At 43.5% G+C, this 15562-nt stretch overlaps 1 protein-coding gene across 11 annotated transcripts in view; it reads left to right on the top strand.

The window, feature by feature from the left end:
* The window catches only part of SIL1 (SIL1 nucleotide exchange factor), a 241742-nt gene that overhangs the window by 61243 nt on the left and 164937 nt on the right, over positions 1-15562 (top strand). Inside the window, exon 1 of one of the 11 annotated variants that reach the window (XM_044226491.1) lies at positions 2651-2683. The exons of 9 other annotated variants lie outside the window; for them this stretch is intronic. The gene's annotated coding sequence lies outside the window, so the exon portion shown is untranslated. Of the gene's footprint in view, positions 1-2650; positions 2684-15562 lie in introns of those variants that run through there. One more of the 11 variants, XM_044226520.1, reaches the window with a different exon arrangement.

The raw sequence follows: 15562 nt of genomic DNA on the forward strand, positions 1-15562 counted from the left end.
ACCTGGAGGTGAGGTGGTAGTTTTGTAGGAAACTAGGAAAACTAGGACCTCTGCAGTAAGGGTGGGGCAGGGAAGGGCTAACTTGGCGTCACTCACACCTTTGATGCTCTTCAAAGATACTGTCTTATCTCGTGAAATTGGGTTCAGAGCTGCCCACAAGGTGGGCTCCAAATGCTTACTGATCCTTGACCAAATGTGCTCTGCGTGAGGCCTATTGTGAGACTGACTGTTTCTAGGATATGTTTACCGGGGTGGGTGGCTGGCATGTCACCCCTTTCAACAAACCTGGTGCTATGATAAGGCTAGCTGGCAAGTTGTCCCTGTGGAGCCTGTTGTGGCAAGGGAGACTTCCTGCGGTCCCTTTGGCATCCCCATCACAAGCTCATTCACTGGAACCTAGAGTCCCCTTGCAGGCTCCAGTCTAGGATGCTGCTCTGGCTGAGTGTGCCCCTGTCAGTTGCAGGCGGATGACTCCTGGCAGGCTGGGATTTGGTTGGTGGCATCTTGCAGGGCCCCCTGACCCTACCTGCTGTCACAAATCCTGTTATATCCCCTTTGTATACTTTCTTGAATATCTTCTGATGCACCACTCTTCAGAAGAGCAGATACCAGATGGGAGAAGTGTCTCTCTTGGGTTTATGGATGTGTGTGTGTGTGTGTATATATATATATATTTTTTAAATACACTAAAAAATAAATTGTGTCCTGGTTTGACTGTTTCCCATGCTCAGAATGTGTTTGTCATGTTCTTGATCCCCTGTGGAGACCAGTGGAGCTGTGAAAAGAAGCCACCTCATTAGGAGACTCTAGAAGGAAACTGGGCTCTTCTGGCACTGCTTCCCCAGGGTATGGGCTCCTCCTCTTCCACAGCCTGCCAAGGCCAAGGCCTGGGAATAGCTCCCCCAGGCAGTGTGCTCTGTGCCAGTGTCCAAGGATTTTAAAGAATTTAATTAAATAACTAATAGACTAGATGTTTAAGGTGTGATTTTGTTGACATTAAACATAGTATTTAAATATCAGTTAATTAGTGCTTTTTAATATTGCTTCTTGAACTCAAGTTTGGTTACTGTAGTTGACGTAGATACTTGACAAACCCAGGTTCAGTGTGGAGGCGTGGGGCACAGTTGAGCACGGACTTGGAGGAGGAGAGGAAAAGAGAACACATAATTTACAGCTGCTGAAATAATTCAGCTGTTTCCCTTGCTGATTGCTCTCCTCCTCTGTGCTGCTGATGCAGTGAATTGTTAATGGGATGGGCTTTTGCTTTTCCAATCAGGGCTGGGATGAGGCCATTTTGATTGTTGGGAATAAACTCTGAGATTGGGAGGAACACTTCTAAGCTTGACTCCAATACCGAATTCCTCCTTAATCTCAGCACAGGATCTAAGCTTTGGGGTGTGCTTTGATATGATGAGGGCTGGATCCTGTTGGGTGAAAGCAGGCACTGAACTTCGGAATGTTGTTCACTGGGTAATGAGGGAAAATGGGGAGACAAGAATCTAGGGCTGGGGTTCAGCTTACAGGGCTGCAAACTGTGCTGCCCATAGAGAAGACGGCTCTGTGGAGTGGTTGGTGAGTGCCTGCGAGGTCTCCCTGCCAGAAAAATCTGCTCTGTACATCTCCTTGAGTGGGAGTCAGTATTCTGGATTAAGATGTTCATCTGCTCACCTGTTCGTCTCTCCACATATTCTTTCATTTATTAATTAATCAGCCATACTTTTATCAGGGGCTTGCTGTAGCCTAGATCTTAGACTAGCTAGGGATGGAACAGTGGATGAGGAAGGAGTCTGCCCTCAGGGAGTCCATATTTCCAGTACAGTTTGGTGGGTCTTAGGGCAGCTGCACAGAGAGTCAGGGGGGAAAACGGAGGACCAGCAAAATATGGCAAATCAGACCCAGTAGGATATAAAAATGACCATCTGACTAAGTATGCAAGGGTGGTTTCACATTAGGAGATCTTTACACAAAATTTGCTATAATAACAGATTAAAGGGAAAAACACTGTGTGATCATCTTAGTAGATGTAAAAAAACACACATGGTAAAATATGACATCCATTCATGATAAAAAAACAGCTATTTAAAAATAGAAGGGGGCTTCTTTATCTTGACCAAAAATACTTAATAGAAAAAGTACAGAAAACGCCATTTTTGCTTCTTAAATTTTTGTGTAATGAGCATACCCATGTGCTCATTGTCCCATATTTGACAGTTCCCAATTTGTGAGCAGTCTTAAATTCTTTCTCAGTGTGGTAAAATATATATCACATGAAATTTGCCATTTTAACCATTTTTTAAGCATATAATTCAGTAGCATTAATTGCATTCACAGTGCAGTACAACCATTACCACTATCTATTTCAAAAGCTTTTTTTTTAAATCCTCCGAGACAGAAGCTCTGAACCCACTAAGCAGTAACTTCCCATTTCCTATCTCCTCCCCCCAGTTCCAGTGACCTCTGACTCTCAGACTTTCTTGTCTGAATTTGCCTATTGTAGGTACTTCATATTAGTGGAATTACATAATATCTTTTTTGTGTGTCTGGCTTATTTCACTTAGCATAATATTTTTAATGCTCATCCATATTGTAGGATGCTTCAGAACTTCATTCTGTGACTGAAGAATCCATTGTATGCATATACCACATTAAAAAAAAATCTGCTAAAATATCTACCCATCTCCTGGTGAGTACTTAGGTTATTTCCACTTTTTGGCAACAGTGACGTGCAAATATCTTTTGAGTCACTATTTTCAGATATTTGGGTATATACCTAGGAGTGGAATTGCTGGGTCATAGAATTCTCTGTGTAGCTTTTTGAAAAACTGCCAAAGTTTTCCACAGTAGCTGCACCATTTAACATGCCCTCTGGCAATATACCACTTTTCCTTATCTTTGTCAGTGGTGGTTTTCCTTTTTTTTTTCCTTTCCTTTTAATCATTGCCATTCTAATAGGTGTCGAATGATATTTCTTGTGATTTTGATTTGCCTTTCGGTACCCACAACTGATAATAAGCACAATTTCATGAGCTTATTGGCCACTTATGTATCTTCTTTAGAGAAGTAACCTTCTTTCTATATTGTCTTCACCAGCTTTCATTTTATTTATTTGTTTGTTTGTTTGTTTGTTTGACAGACAGAGATCACAAGTAGGCTGAGAGGCAGGCAGAGAGAGAGGAGGAAGCCGGCTCCCTGCTCAGCAGAGAGCCCGATGCGCGGCTCTATCCCAGGACCCTGGGATGATGACCTGAGCCGGAGGCAGAGGCTTTAACCCACTGAGCCACCCAGGTGCCCCTCCTTCACCAGTTTTCAAATTGGGTTGCTTGTCTTTTTGTTTTTGAGTTGTAGGAGTTGTTTCTATATTGTGGAAAATTAAAAAAAAAGAATTTATTTATTTGCGAGAGGATAAGAGAGAGAGTGAGCGCACAAGTAGGGGAGAGGTGGCAGAAGGAGAGGGAGAAGCAGGCAACCCATGTGGGGTCCTGGGATCATGACCTGAGCCAAATGCAGAGGCTTTACCAACTGAGCCACCCAGGTGCCCCTATATTGTGGAAATTAAACCCTTATCAGATATGTAATTTGCAAATATTTGCTCCCATTCTATGGATTTTCTTTTTATTGCTAGTGTTGAGGCACAAAAATTTTTTAAATTTGATGGAATTTAGTTTATATGTTTTCTCTTTTATTGTTTGTGGTTTTAGTGTTATATTTAAGAAGTTTTTGCCCAATCCAGGATCACAAAGGTTTGCCCTTATGTTTTATAATTTTACTGTTAAATGTAGGACTTTAATCCATTCTTAGTCACTGACACCCTTGTTAAAAATCACTGACTGTGGGGCGCCTGGTGGCTCAAAAATCACTGACTGTAGATGGGAGAGTATGTGTTTACCTTTATGTCAGTACCATGTTGTTTTGTTTGTTAACTTTGTGGTCCAGTTTCGAAGTCAGCATATGTGAATCCTCCCACTTGGTTCTTCCTTTTAAAGATTCCATAAGAATTTTAGGATCGCTTTTTCCATTTCCTCGAAAAATGCTGTGGGGATTTTGACAGATATTGCATTGAATCTGTAGATCGTTTTGGGTAGTATTTTCATTTTGACAATATTACGTCTTCCAATCCACCCAGAACATCTTTGCATTTATTTAGGCAGTCTTTAATTTCTTTTAGCAGTTTTGTAGTTTCCAGTGTACAAGTTTTTTCATTTGGTTAAAGTATTTCTTCTTTGGTTAAATTTATTCCTATTTATTTACTTAAGAGAGAGAGAAAGTGAGAGCGCAGAGAAGGAGAGTATGAGGGTAAAGCAGAAACCCCGCTGCATGGAGAGCCCAACGTAGGGCTCCATCTCAGGACCCTGAGATCATGACCTGAGCTGAGGGCAGACACTTAACCACCAAGCCACCCAGGCACCCTAGATTTTTTTAAATGTTATTTTTATTTTTATATTTTTTAAAGATTTTATTTATTTATTTGACAGAGATCACAAGTAGGCAGAGAGGCAGGCAGAGAGAGAGAGATGGGGAAGCAGGCTCCACCGAGCAGAGAGCCCGATGTGGGGCTCTATCCCAGCACCCTGGGATCATGACCTGAGCCGAAGGCAGAAGCTTTAACCCACTGAGCCACCCAGGTGCCCCTTTAATGTTATTTTAAATGGAATTGTTTTCTTAATTTCCCTTTTGGAATCTCTTTTGCTAAAGTATAGAAACACAACTGATTATTGAGTATTGATTTTTGTCCCTGCAGCTTCGCTTATTAGCTCCAACAGGTTTCTTGTAGATTCTTCAAGGTTCTTCACATATAAGTTTATGTCATCTGTGAATAGAGATAGTTTTGTTTCTTCCTTTCCAATATGGGTATGTTTTATTTTTCTTGCCTACTTGTTCTGGCTAGAACTTTCAATATTAATGTCACATATAACTGTCGTAAGCAGACATCCTTACATTATTCCTAATCTTGGAAAAAACTTTCAACTTTTCATCATTCATGTTAGCTGTGGGTTCTCCATACATGATCATCTTCATATATGTCCTATATCATGGTAAAGCTCTCTTCCTGGTTTGAATGTTTATGGAAGAATGTTGGATTTTGTTAAATGCTTTCTGGGGATCAGTTGAGATGATCATGGTTTTGGGTCCCCCCCTTATTCTATCAGCATGTAGTAGTAAATGGATTAAATTTTATTTGCTTAACCACCCTTTTATTCCTGGGATAAATGCCACTCAATCATGTTATACAATCCTTTTTAATAGGGTGCTCAGTTTGGCTTGCTAGTAATCTTTTGAGGATATTTGCATGTATATTCATATTGTTCTATAGTTTTCTTGTAGTGTCCTTTTCTTGCTTTGGTGTCATGATCTAGACTCAGAGGACTCAGTGTTCCCTTTTCTTGTTTGTTTGTTTGTTTTTGATATTTGGAAAGATTGGTATACTGTTACCTCTCTGAACAGTCACTGCTGGCTTAGAAGGCCCTGGGCTGTGTGGCATGATGGTCCTTATTTGAAACTCTGGCCTTAAAGCTGGGCCAGGTCATCTTTTACATACTCTTTTGTCTTAACACCTCATCTTGACCACCTGTCTAGTGAGCCATTCACACTGATGATGCACACTGGCAGGTACTCTGGCAAATAGGGTGAAGTTGATAAGTTGGACTTGAAGATTGCAGCTTTGCCCTTGTACTTTTTCTTTGGGCTGATGAATGGATGATCTGTTCTTTGGCTTGCCAGACAAGAGCAAGGCCTCTGAGCCATCCCAAGGACCAGATCAAGTCAACAGACAAGGGAATGGGTTCCATGTTGAAGATAATATTTATTTATTTATTTTTAAAAAGATTTTATTTATTTATTTGACAGACAGAGATCACAAGTAGGCAGAGAGACAGGGAGAGATGGGGTGGGGGGGGAAGCAGGCTCCCCGCTGAGCAGAGAGCCTGATGCGGGGCTTGATCCCAGGACCCTGGGATCATGACCTGAGCCGAAGGCAGAGGCTTTAACCCACTGCGCCACCCAGGTATCCCTATTTTTTTAAAGATTTACTGATTTGAGAGAGAGAGAGAGAGAGAGAACACACACACGCGCACACACACGCGCAAGTCGGGGGAGGGACAGAGGGAGAGAATCTTCAAGCAGACTGCCTGCTTAGTGTGGAGCTGGATGTCAGGCTCAGTTTCACAACGCATGAGATCCCGGCCTGAGCTGATACTTAACCAACTGAGCCACCCAGGCTCCCCGAAAATAGTATTTATTTTAAATGTTTTCTCACATAGCTAACGTTTCAGGAAGAAAGACTCCATTGAGCATAGCTTCTCGTAATTCTAATTTCATATCCGATCTTAGAGGTGGTCACACATACTATTTTTCAAAGTAATATTTCATACACCTGTGTTGTTATGTTCTGCTTCTGCTTAAAAATATGTATCTGTTTTCCTGTATCATCACTGTCCACACGTTAACCTATTTAAAATTTTTTTCATCTGTTTTAATGATAACACTGTTTTCCATTGTGCTGTTCCAGATGACCTCCCCCCCTTTTTAAGATTTTACTTATTTGACACAGAGAGAGAGAGAGCAAGAGAGAGAGGAAGTGTGTACCAGCTGAGGGAAAAGGACGAGCAACTCCTCGCTGAGCAGGGAGCTGGATGCAGGGCTCCATTCCAGCACCCTGAGATGATGACTTGAGCCAAAGTCACATGTGTAACCAACTGAGCCACCCAGGCGACCCAGATGACCCCTTTTAAATTAAAAAAAAAAAAAAAAAATTTATTTATTTGAGGGGGGAGAGAGAAAAAGAGCAAGACCAAGTGAAAGCATAAGGGCTGGGGGAGGGAGAAGCAGACTCCTCTTTGAGCAGGGAGCCCAATATGGGGCTGGATCCCAGGATGCTGGGATCACAGCCTGAGCCAAAGGCAGCCGCCTAACCAACTGAGCCACCTGGGTGCCCCCAGATGACCCCTTTTTAGATTGTTGATTTTATTCCATCAACAGGTACTTTTGAGTGCCAGGCACAGTGTTGGGCAGTGGAGATACAGCAGTGGATAATTATTCCTTCCTTATGGAGCTCCTAATCTGGTAGGGTCTAGTTATTAAAGGCCCATGAAATGGAATTTCATTGGGATGTAACAGCCTTAGAGAGGATGACAAGGTTGTGTAGTCCCCAGCTCCGGCTCCTATCATTGCTTTCTAAAAACCAAGTGAGACCTTGGCAGGACAGGGGCATTTCTGCTCGTGAAGCCCAGGATGGGGAGCCCTGGGAAAATGGCAGAGTCGACTCTGAAATGGGGCTGTCGCAGCGGGGAAGACTGCTGTTTCCTAGGCAATACTCTGCTTAATATTTTTAGTGCGTGGTCACAGCAGAACTAAATGTGGTTTCTGATCCCAAATTGGTAATAAATGTAGACATATTTAGAGTCAGAAACAATGCATTTAAAATCCTCTGCTCCTTAATGGTCCTGCCAAGTGCTGAGTTTAGGTTTCTTTGTTTCTTGGCTACCTACCCAGCCTCCCACCATCTCTTGGAGAAGGCGCCCGGTTTTTCTTTGGGTGTTAGGTGGGATTGTGAAAGCCGTGAGTTATGGCTCCCAGAGCTGTATTGAGAGGCTTCTGATTTTTGTGTTTCTGCCCACGTATGTAAATGTGTACATTTTAAAATTCATCCCTCTTTCAAGTTTTTAAGGATCTGGGATTATAAATAGTCTTGGACTCTAAGGCATGTTAAAAATAAAATATGATGTTTCAGTTGCCGATTTACCTGGAAGACCGAGTCATTGCCAACATGGTAGTAGTGAGTTCCATGCTTGGTGACCTGTCCTCATGCTGCACTAATTTTTTCTGTAAGTTAATGCTGTTTTCTTCGGGCTCCTGAATTAGCTTAAGGAAGAACCTAATTGTTGCTCCTCTCATCATTTTGAAGTTGTAATTGTGTCTCAAGTTGCCTAGAACAGTATACATTTTCTTGTTCCATATTTCTTAAGAGGGCTTTCTTTTTGATGATTGTACCATCTGAAACTCATTTGTGGAAGGGTTATGTTACCCACTAATGGTGAATGGGGTACCAACTACCTGAGGACAGTGGTGGTTCTGTAGTATGGTGCTCAGTGTTCTGTTCCTGTAGTATGTTGTTCTGTTCTATAGTATGTCCAGTTCTGTGATATGGTGCTCAGTGTTTTCTGGAGACTGAGGATAATGGTAAAATATCTTTGTGAGGTACCTGTTTCTAGAGTGGAGTGCTGAATGCCTATAATCCAAAGTGCCAGAATGGCTAGCATAGAATAAGGGTTGGTATACTTACAGATTTGCAGATGGTCCTGTTAGAGTTATGGACAGGGAGTTGTACCTTCCTTCCCCTTATCATTTCATGAAGAAGACTTGACCTTCTCTGGAAGCTTGGAGGCAGCAGGGAAAGGAAAGATGAACTCCAATTCTGCCTCAGGTTGTATATGGATGAGTGTGTGAAAGTCCCTGGTTTTCTTTGAGAGCAGGCTATAGAGAAAACCCATTGTGCTTACTATCAGGAGATCCATTTATTATTTTAAAGGAGAGGGAAGAAGGAGGACCTGGTGCCTTACTCTCTGGATGCCAGCTGACCCTATCTAGGGTGGTCCAAATAGTCTAGGTCTGCTGAATTTGGCCTGGCTGTTCCTGTCTTCTCTATTGTCCCCTTAGAAGTATTGGAGTTTGGAGACAGGACTGAGTCACCAGGAAGTGACCTTTTTTTTTTTTTTTTTTAAGATTTTATTTATTTATTTGACAGCACAAGCAAAGGGGAGCGGTAGGCAGAGGAAGAGGGAAAAGGAGGCTCCCTGCTTGATGTGGGGCTCAGTCCCAGGACCCTGGGATTATGACCTGAGCTGAAGGCAGTCACTTAACCACCTGAGCTACCCAGGAGCCCCTGAAATGGCCATTCTCAGTCATTTCTTTAGTGGACACTGATGCAGATCCAGCCAGCAATGCTGAGATTTCCATGGAAGTGCCTATGTAGACACCTAGAGTGTAGTCCAGATGGCTCAGGGAAACTGAATTCCAAGGAGAGACTTGGCTGTTAGAACACAAGACAATTCTGTAAGAGAATGAAGCTCTCACTGCTTTTGTTTATCCTATCCTTGGCTTGGAATTTTCTCTCAGAATAGTTGTTAATGAGAGCTACAAGCTTCTTGAGCCCTTACTTAGTGTCAGGCACTGTGCTCTATGCTTCTTCATAACATCTCACTTAATACTGACAGCCATTCTACAAAGTAAAGTGGTTACTATCAAGTCCTTTAGTAGATGATTCAGGAGTTGAAACCTGGAGAGGTTAAGCAGCTAGTTCAAAGTCCTGCGACAAGTCCAAGAGACCTGGGTCAAAATCCAGAGCCCACATTCTTTTCATTGCATCAGAGTGGAGATGGGGTAGAGTAGAGCTTCTAGTACCCCTTGCTTTTATCAGACACAGGCCCATCACTCTTAGGACCTCAAGCAGGGTTAGGGAGCAAGTATAAGGAGTAGGTCTTCTTGCCCACTCTTTGCTGGGAGTTTGTCATCTAGGGCCTAGGGGAAGTATAATCAGCTGGTCTGGGATAGTTCTCTAACTCACCTGGTCACTTACTGGTATGCTTAGGCAAATGACAGTCACCTTTTTGGGCTCCATTTTCTTCTGCCATGAAGAGGTGATCCTGTCCTGTGTTCCCTACATGCAGAATGGGGATGTCATGATCACAGAGTAGATGGAAATGAGCTTGGATATCATCTTGGCCAATATAGTTGCCCCTCCCCTCTAACGAGTTCTTGGCAGACTGTTGGGTATACATGAAGGGAGTGTGTGGGGTTGGAGAGCAACAATATTTGTCCTTCCTGTTCTGTTGGGAACCCTACATAATGGGAGTTTAAGAGGTCAGACCACACAGAGTGCCAGTGATCTGGTTGCAACATGAGTTAAGGGTGTTCTTCCTCTTGAATGTCTGTGCCTCATATGTTGGCTGCTCTGTGCCAAGGGCATTCACCAATCAAAACATACTGTGTGTGTTTGTGTGTGTGTGTGTGTGTGAGAGAGAGAGAGAGAGAGAGAGAGAAGCTTGGACATGGTAGAGGTGGGTCTTTCCACAAGAGGGCCCCAGTAAGCTCATTTAAAATTTTTTCTCCTAACACAAAATGTGTGCCTTTGTATTAACACTGTTGTAGAATAAGTAATATGAGTCCAATTTCTGTGGCTGATTCATAGGCCACTGGAAAGGCAGTGTGGCCTGTGGAAAGAGGATGGGTTCTGGGCCAACTGGCTTTGATTCTTTACTATTCTCTGGCTTCATGATCTTGGGCAAATATTTAACCTTTCTGAATTTTAGTCCCTTCATGGGCAGACTGAAAAGCATATTAGAACCCTATCAGAGAGTTGTTGAGAAGAGTGAATGAGCTTAGAACTTTGCTTGGAATATGGCAAGTGCTTTATAAACACTGACTGATTACTGTGAGACAGAATTTATTTCCCTGTGGGCGGCCCAGATAGTGCATTTGAATCCTAGGGGATTTGGTGTCATTGAGGTATTTCTCTCCATCCCATATTACAAAATACCAGGACTAAAGCTTCTGAGCAGTCTGAGGCATGGCCGAGAGCTAAGAGAAGGTGGAGTTCTGTCTAATGGGAGTTTGTTCTTGATGGTTTGCTTCCCTGCCCCCTTCTTTTGCCGGTGTGACTGTCCCTGTCATTATCCTGAGAATTTGTGTGTTAGAGAAGATAGTTCTACACCACCGTAAGAACCTTTCTATGGCATTAGAGGATCCATCTGTAGGATCTGACCATTGGAGTCGATTTTTTCTCTGTTATCATTAAGACTTGAGTGATAATATTGAAAAAATTGGATTTACAGAAGTGGCCCCAAGTCTCCAAACTTAAGTGTACTCACTCAAGCTTTCAGAGGATTCTACTTATGTGCCTCTATTTCTTCTCACGTGTGCCCTCTTTTGCAGGGCCCTCTGGCTGACTCATTGCCAAATCCAGTGGTCTTTTATATCCTCATTCTGATATCTTTTTTTTTTTAAGATTTTATTTATTTTTTTGACAAAGAGAGATCACAAGTAGATGGAGAGGCAGGCAGAGAGAGAGAGAGAAGCAGGCTCCCTGCTGAGCAGAGAGCCCCATGCAGGACTCGATCCCAGGACCCTGAGATCATGACCCCAGCCAAAGGCAGCGGCTTAACCCACTGAGCCACCCAGGCGCCCTCTCATTCTGATCTCTTGACATTGTTGCCTATAACTTGAATTTCTCAGGGTTCTCTCCTCTGTTGATCTGTTTGATTCTGCACTATTGTTTTTGTTCCTTGTTTGATAACGTTGCTTGCTTTGCTTTCTTCTTAAACTCCAGCCATCATGTGAAGATTATTCTTGCTCATTGTTCCTATTCCTCCAGTTTCTCTCTAAGACAGGGACTCTATTCTTGTTGCTTTGCTTATTATCTCTGTGGTTGTGGCACGAAGTTCTGACCCTGCCCTGGCCTTTTGTACCTCTTTGTCTTTGGTAGGTGTGAAGTTGCCAGAGCAGAGCTTTCCTGGATTTACTGACAATCTTCAGGCCTAAAGGCATTGAACCCTGGTTATCCTTTTTTTTAAAAGACTGTTTTTGTCAGAGAGGGAGAGCATGCACACAAGGAGGGGGAATGGCAGGCAGAGGGAGAAGCAGGTTTCATGAAGAGCAAGGAGCCTGATGTTGGGACTGGATCCCAAGATCCTGGGATCATGACCTGAGCCGAAGGCAGACACTTAACCAACTGAGCCACCCAAGAGTCCCCTGGTTATTCTTCATGTAGTGAGTGCCTGCTATGTCTACTAGGTCTTCAGCAGATCTAATGAAGATTGAATCTTAAATTCCCTTCTAGCATTCAGATTTATTGAAGGCTGTGGTTGAGTGGCATAGGTCTGGAGAGGGTTAGGCTCGGCTTCTCTTTGCTTTGTCCCTTTTGGGTTTGCTCTCTTTTTTGTTTGTCACTTGATTTCTTTCAGCTGATGTCATAGTCTTTTGTCTGTGAGATTGCAGTCTTTTGCTAATATGCTTAGCTACCCTCTTGAAGATCTGTTTTCTCCCCTACTGGAATAGGAATGGGATTGGTCATGTTCCTCAGCTTTTGGAGTACAGAGTATTGAGATGGGGTCAGGAATGCTTTCGTCCTATTTCATCCTATTCCATGTTGCTCTAGTTCCTGCTGGGCTTCTGGAGTCCTTCTTGGTTCCATGTACTCTCTGGTGGGGCCAGTACCTGTCCTTACATTGCTACTGGAAAGGGCTCTCCTGGGTTCTTTTTTGAAGGCTGCATGAATGGATTTTGGCTTTGTAGCATTCTGTTGAGGCAGAAGCTTATTAGGTCTCTTGTGAACCTCCTTCCTCCAATAGCCTCCTCCAATCACTTTTTTTCTTGGGTACCTTGGGTCTGTTGAGAGCAATCTCTGCTTGGCCCTAGGCATGACTTCAATATTGGGGACAGATATTTTCCCCATTTACGCAAACGGTCGGTGGTTAAGGATATTCCCTGTCCAGCCTCCCAGCCAGTTACCTGGGCTGGCCTGGGATTGGAAGCCACTTTTCTTTTGCTGTCCAAAGGCTCTTTGGATTTAATTGCTGTTTACCTCCTGACTTTCTATTTAGTTTATGTCTTAGGGGGAAAGAGGCTGTTAGCTTGACTATTCCAGACTTACTTCTCCTGTCCTTTAAATTTTTCTTTAAAAACCCGTTTCTTTTCCTAAGCTTTTGCACATTGTTTTCTCTTGTCAGGGCTGTCCTTTCAGTGTCCTTTTTGCTTTGTTTCCTCAGCTTCATATTTGCTCAAATTAGGCAGCAAGTTTCTGTTTGTGTAGAGGTGAGTGACTCTGTGTGTGTGTGTGTGTGTGTGTGTGAGTTTGTGCAGCCCATAAATAGAAATAAATGTGTGTCTGTAGGAAGAGCTCATCCTCTAACCTTCAGTCTGGAAAGCAGAAGGTTGTTTCACAGCTGTTCCTGCAGCCAGCAGTTCTATGTGAAGGTGGCCTGGCTCTCTGGACACTTGTATGCTGGGAAGAGTACTGAGTGCTCTGGGTCTGCTTAGGGACTCAGAAAACTGGCTTTCATCTCTCCATTTTCAGAGGGGGGTGGGGAGGAGGAGGGGGGGTTGTCCTATAACATCTGTTTCTTTCACCTTCTGGGAGTAGATACCCAAAAAAGGCTTTGGTCCTGAAGTTTGAGGTATAGGGTCAGCTAAAGGATGTGTAGGTCCTGCAGAAGGCTGAGTTCTGGAGAGTGGTTCCAGGGTGCCTGGCCTGGCCCTGATGTGTAGGTCCAAGAGCTAGTCATCATCCCTACTCTAATGGTAAGTAGGTACCAGATACTTTATTAAGCACTTTCCATATATTTATTTAATCCTCTATAATATGGGCTCTTATTATGCCCATTTTACAGATTAAGAAACTGAGGCCTGAAAAAAAAAAAAAGAAACTGAGGCCTGGTATAGTTGTGTTCAAGATCACATAGCTAGGAACTGACAGAGTTAAGAACTGGCCTTAGGTCATTCTGCCTTTAAATTCATGTATTATACTTTCTATCCAGTGTTTTTATCTCTTTCCTTCAGTTTCCTTCTTTTAAGATGGAAGTGGGAATTCTCGTCTTTTCTCTTCTAGATTTGGGGAAACAAATACATGGATATACACTGTAGGTTAAGACTATGAGCTTTTCTGAGATGGGGTTCAGAGTTCTCCCAGGTAGCTTGCTGAGGTGGTTCTGTCTGTCCAGGACATTTTTGACCTTTTCCTGTTCTTGTGCTCTATCCCTGAGATGAGAGCAGCCACTGTCCGTGGGGCCAACCAGCCATGTAAGACACTTTCAGAGATCCAGCAGTCCCACTTCACCTTCCTCTGTTGGCTCTTTGCCATCCTTATCACATTCTTTTGTTTTCTTGCTTTTGGAGAAGATAAAAGTTGTAGGATAATGGTTGGTTTTTTTAAACTTTTATTTTCTTTAGGTGGCTGGTTAGCTCGGTTAGAGCATGGTGCTAATAAAATTTTTATTTTCTTTTTATCCAGTGCCTAGTCCTTTCCCCCAGTTCTGTCTGAATGGAATAAAGGACATGAGGCACCAAGAGAGGCAAGGGCTGGTGAGTCCAAAGGCTTCCTCCCACCCGTGCCCTAAGCATCTGCTTCCGTAAGCTGTACAGTACAGTCAGCTGAAAATACAGATTGCTGAGAGCATCCAACCTCTATTAAAGTAGAGTTGCAGCCTACAGATGGCCAGTTTTGATAGGAAAAAAAATGGGCATTTCAAGTCCTAATTATCTTTTTTATCCCAAAGCCCAAGGATACCTAAGGAAAGAGTTATTGGTAGAACATTGAAATGTGTTTCCTTTCCCAGATCGAGTGGTGGTGGTTTAAATCAGAAGAAGATTGTAAATGTAAAGATGTTGGTCTATGCTCCAGTGAGAGCCAAGGATGATGGGAAGATTTGTTTTACAGTATGTGCAGGGATAGCTGATCAGGCAAATACAGGGTTAGTGGGTTTTGGGAAGGTTTGGAAAGGGCACTAACTGCAGGCCAGGTGTGCCTACTATGCCTCAAAGGGGCGCCATGACTTTGGCTTTACTTACATCAGTGTACTGAGGTGTTCCCTTGCTGCTGCTGCTGTTGCTGCCCAAATCCCTGGTTGTGTTGTGAGCTGTCCTGGTAAAACATAGCTGTGTGCCACTTCCTCTTTCCTTCTTTCCACCCACCCATCACCCCTCTGCACTCTGAGCATAAAGCTCAGAGAAAACTGTGCCTGCATGTTCTCCACCTGCTGCTACTTGAATAAGGCCCAAGCCCAGGTTGACAGGGCTATAGGCCAGGCCTCAGCAGGATGCAGGACACCATTCCCCATGCCTCTGTGTTGCACTTGCTCTTAGGGTATCCCTGCAAAGCCTGGGAAGCTGTCTCATTCCTTTCTCCTAGCCTCACTTCTCCTAGCTCTGTCTCCTGGCACCTCCTCCCTGCAACATGTTCTCTCTCTCCCTGTGTTTCATGGAGAAATATATGGAGGCAATAAATAGGTCAGGTGTGCAGTCCTTGTGGAATTATTGGCGGGGGGAGATGAAGGATCTATTTGCAAATCGATTGCTCATCCTTAGTATTGGCATAAAATGCATCTGAGGGCGTTAGTTTCTGTGCCGGAGACGGAGGCGGCTGAGAGCCCTGTGGGAGCTGCCATTTCTCTTGCTGCCCCCCCACGCCCCCTCCTCCGACTCCAGGAGGTAGGGAAGCTGCTATGTGTGTATCAGCTGCCCCCAACCTCTTTTGCCTCAGTCTCTTCTGTATTTCCTCCTGCTGCTCATTTGTCTTCTTTGCCCTTGACTAATTCATTCTCATTTATCTCTTCCTCTTCATCTTTTCCCCCAACATCAATTCCAGTATTTATCCCTGGCTGTGAGAAGGGAGTGTTTAACTGTGTGTGTGTCCATTCATGTACAGATGAACACTACTCTTCATGCAGGGAGGGAGATCTGTGGCTTTGGGGATAGTCTTTGTTTTCTCTTATGGCATATTTCCCAGTAATGCACCCTGTTCCCGTTTTTGATTCTCCTTTTCCCCACAGGCAAGCCTGTGGATTAAGAAAGGTAT

This window comes from Neovison vison, chromosome 1 (genome assembly GCF_020171115.1).
Source record: "Neovison vison isolate M4711 chromosome 1, ASM_NN_V1, whole genome shotgun sequence".
NCBI classification, from domain to species: domain Eukaryota; kingdom Metazoa; phylum Chordata; class Mammalia; order Carnivora; family Mustelidae; genus Neogale; species Neogale vison.